Genomic DNA, 4,393 nt, shown 5'->3' on the forward strand with positions numbered 1-4,393 from the left:
CTTACCGAGCGGCTCCCTCATGCTGCCCTGCGCTGCCGCCGCCGCTCGGGCCGGCCGGGGAACAGCGCGACCCACCCCGCTCGCAGCCTCTGCGGCCGAGCATGCCCGGAGCCGCCGCCGCCGCCGCCGCCGCCGCCGCCCCGCTCTCCGCGGCCCCGCCCATCCACCCCGCCCTCCGCGACCCAGCATCCCGCCATACGCCCCGCCCCGCGGCCTCGCGATCCCCCGCCCCACCATCGCTCCACCCCTCGCGCTCCGCCCCACCCCGTCCGACGAGCGGCCTCCAGGCTCTGCTCTTGGGCCGGAGGGCGGCACCCGGGGAGGGGGCGGACCGGTAGCCAAAGGCACAGGCCTACTCCGGCCCCGCCTACGGCACAGGTGAATTGGTCATCTTTTCCTCTTTCCAGTCTCTTGGGTTTGGGCAGCTTCAACGCTGTACGAATGTCCACACACACGTATGCATACGTACACTGCCACACAGAGATGCATACAGCCACACACAGACACACACACACACACTTTCACAAAAACATACACGCAGGGAAGGTGTGAAGAGCAGAAGACAGTGACAACAGCTTAGTGCTTGGAATCTCCTTTAAAAGCAGACGGCTGAGTATCTAAGCTAGAAGCTTGGGGAGCCTTTACAGGTCAGCTACTCAATCCTGTCTCTTGGTAGATGAGGAAACGGGAAGCCAGGAGAAGGCAGAGGTCAGACAGATTGAACACATACTGCTCCCGGCCTCTCCACCTCCCTCACAGCCGCGATCAGACTGCTGCCAGGTCTGCTCAAGGGCAAAAGTCCTTGCACTTTGGAGGGCAGAGAAAAGACAAAATGTTCAACTGCTGATGAGTCATGGAGAGGGCGATGGTATTGGCTAAGTCAGCCGCCGGTCACTGCAGAAGGATAACCTTTCAATTGGACTTCCCTGGCGGCCCAGCGGTTAAAAATCTGCCTTGCAAGGCAGAGTATTTGGGTTTGAGCTCTCCTTGGGGAACTAAGACCCTACATGCCTCGTAACTACTGAGAGAGTGAATTCTCAGGTAGGTTGATAAGAAACCCGGAGTCCCCAAGGAGGAGAAAGGGGTCTGGGGCTCTCGAGGGGGAGAAAGGGACAAACATTTTTTCTACATCACTTTGTCTTAGTCACATAAGACGTTTTTTCTTAAACTCTGAGTTATTGTGGCAACAATTTTTAAGAATAACTTTCTTTAAGCCCAGAGCTAATGATTACACAACAAAACAACTCATCTTGGTCAAGGGTATGTTTTTCCTTAAGCTCTATACTAATGATTATATATCCAGATAACCACGATGGTGTGATCTCTCACCTAGAGCCAGACATCCCAGAATGTGAAGTAAAGTGGGCCTTAGGACCTTGGCCCATCACTATGAACAAAGCTAGTGGAAGTGATGGAATTCCAGTTGAGCTCTTTCAAATCCTAAAAGATGATGCTGTTAAAGTGGTGCACTCAATAGACCAGCAAATTTGGAAAACTCAGCAGTGGCCACAGGACTGGAAAAGGTCAGTTTTCATTCCAGTCCAAAGAAAGGCAATGCCAAAGAATGTTCAGACTACCACATAATTGCACTCATCTCACATACTAGCAAAGTAATGCTCAAAATTCTCCAAGCCAGGCTATAACAGTACATGAACCAAGAACTTTCAGATGTTCAAGCTGGATTTAGAAAAGGCCAAGGAACCAGAGATCAAATTGCCAATATCTGTTGGATCATAGAAAAAGCAAAGAGAGTTTCAGAAAAACATCTACTTCTGCTTGATTGACTACGCCAAAGCCTTTGTGTGGATCACAACAAACTGTGGAAAATTCAAGAGATGGGAATACCAGACCACTTACCTGCCTCCTGAGAAATCTGTATGCAGGTCAAGAAGCAACAGTTAGAACTGGACATGGAACAATGGACTGGTTCCAAGTTGGGAAAGGAGTGCGTCAAGGCTGTATATTGTCACCCTGACTATTTAACTTATATGCAGAGTACACCATGCAAAATGCCGGGCTGGATGAACACAAGCTGGAATCAAGAGTGCCTGGAGAAATATCAATAACCTCAAATATGCAGATGACACCACCCTTATGGCAAAAAGCGAAGAACTAAAGAGCCTCTTGATGAAAGTGAAAGAGGAAAGTGAAAAATTTGGCTTAAAGGTCAACATTCAGAAAACGAAGATCATGGCGTCTGGTCCCATCACTTCATGGCAAATAGATGGGGAAACAATGGAAACAGTGACAGACTTTATTTTGGGGGGCTCAAAATCACTGTAAATGGTGACTGCAGCTATGAAATTAAAAGATGCTTGCTCCTTAGAAGAAAAGCTACGACTAACCTAGACAGCATTTTCAAAAGCAGAGACATTACTTTGCCAACAAAGGTCCATCTAGTCAAAGCTATTGTTTTCCCAGTAGTCATGTGTGAATGTGAGAGTTGGACTATAAAAAAAGCTGAGTGCCAAAGAACTGATGCTTTTGAACTGTGGTGTTGGAGAAGACTCTTGAGAGTCCCTTGGACTGCAAGGAGATCCAACCAGTCAGTCCTAAAGGAAATCAGCCCTGAATATTCATTGGAAGGATTGACGCTGAGGCTGAAACTCCAATACTTTGGCTACCTGATGTGAAGAACTGACTCAGGATCAGGAAAAGACCCTGATCCTGGGAAAGATTGAAGGCAGGAGGAGAAGGGGACGACAGAGGATGAGGTGGTTGTATAACATCACTGACTCGATGGACATGAGTTTGAACAAGCTCCAGGAGTTGGTAATGGACAGGGAAGCCTGGAGTGCTGCAGTTCATGGAGTGGCAAAGAGTGAATGAACTGAACTAAACTGAATTATTATATAACAACAATGTGTCTTGCTCGAGGACATGTTTCTCCTTCTTAACAAGAACCTTCTGACTAATCTTGTTATATTAAGACCTATGTTTTGGGAGTGGGTCTGGTAAGATCTTTCTATTGCTAGTTCTAATCTTGTTAATTTAAGATGTATGTTCTGGCGGTGGATCTGGTAAAGTATATAAGGCCTTGATAAGACTAGTGACTGGGGCAGTCTCTGTCCCCCTTCTCATGTCTATGTCAGAAGCTTTCTCTGTCCTTTTTCGCTGTAATAGAACTTTTGCCACATGAAGTTCTGAGTATCTGAAGCCTGGTCCCTGGTCCTGAAGCAAAATCTTCTTTGGAGATCACAAATCTGACATCATTCACTGTAAGCTATCCCTACGGAGCCTGCATGCCACAACTAGAGAGTCCATGTGCTGCAACGAAGATCTGGGGAGCCACAACTAAGACCTGATGCAGCCAAATAAACACATTTTTTAAAAAAGAAGAAGAAAGAAAACTGTTCAGTCACATTACTGATTTCTGGCTGTGCTCTTTGCCATCACACCAATAATCTCTAAAGTCATTGCACTGTCACTGCAGGGAGTCCCAGGATGAGCCCTTCAAGTGCATGATTTTGTTTCAGTCCTCACCATTGTCCTATGAGATGGTGCCACTGGGAACTGGGGCTCTGAGAGGCCCTGCTGGTAGGCAATTGCAGAATCTGGCCCAAGACTGTCATTCTGAACCCTAACCACAAGGCGTGTGCAGTCTAAGAGAGCATAGAAAGCCAAAACGCTTGTGCTGAAAAAGAAAGGCGATATGGTCAAGGGTCATGTGGTGAAATCATCTTTCTTGTATCCCAGGAAACCAGGAGGGGAAGATGGGAGCAGACAGCTTGCTCTGGAGCTCAAGGGGCAGATGGCTTGCATACTTGATCTTGGGTATTCCTGCCACTTTCTAGGGGCTTCCCACATGTCACAGTAGTAAAGAATCCACCTGCTAGTGCAGAAGATGCAAGAGATGCAGGTTCGATCCCTGGGTCCAGAAGATACCTTGGAGAAGGAAATGGCAACCCACACCAGTATTCTTGCCTGGATAATTCCATGAACAGAGAAGCCTGGTGGGCTACAGTCCATGGGATCACAAAGAGTCAGATACAACGAGCACATGCTACTTTATAGATGTGTGACTTCTGTGAGCCTCAGTTTCTTGCCTAATACTATAAGTACAACAACAGTACTCACCTTGTAGGGAAGCCCTGAGCATTAAGTGAGATGAGGCCTCTTTAGCAACCAGCATAGTGCTGGCACAAGGTAAGAAGGCAGAAATATCAGCTCCTACCACTAACACCTGTTCTAATGGTGCTCTGTTGGAAGGAAGGCTTCATGGGAAACGCCTCAAAGGCCTGGTAGGTTGCACTTAGGCAGAGCAAGGCTGGGCAAATAAGATAAGAAAAAAGCAAAGAAAATGATATGCAGAAGTTTTCCTGGGAAATCATAGTTAAGAAATCATAGTTATATACAGCAGTGACATGACTTCTTGTTATGAAAGCATGTCTCA

The 4,393-nt window shown here is 47.4% G+C and overlaps 1 protein-coding gene across 1 annotated transcript in view; it reads right to left on the reverse strand.

The window, feature by feature from the left end:
• Positions 1 to 106, reverse strand: part of KIAA1462 (KIAA1462 ortholog) — a 37,650-nt gene extending 37,544 nt beyond the window's left edge. The window contains exon 1 of the mRNA XM_010860024.1: positions 6 to 106. The gene's annotated coding sequence lies outside the window, so the exon portion shown is untranslated. The remainder of the gene's footprint in view (positions 1 to 5) is intronic.
• Positions 107 to 4,393: the final 4,287 nt, after the last annotated feature.

The sequence above is a fragment of the Bison bison genome, unplaced genomic scaffold, assembly GCF_000754665.1.
Source record: "Bison bison bison isolate TAMUID 2011002044 unplaced genomic scaffold, Bison_UMD1.0 scf7180017864461, whole genome shotgun sequence".
Lineage (NCBI taxonomy): Eukaryota > Metazoa > Chordata > Mammalia > Artiodactyla > Bovidae > Bison > Bison bison.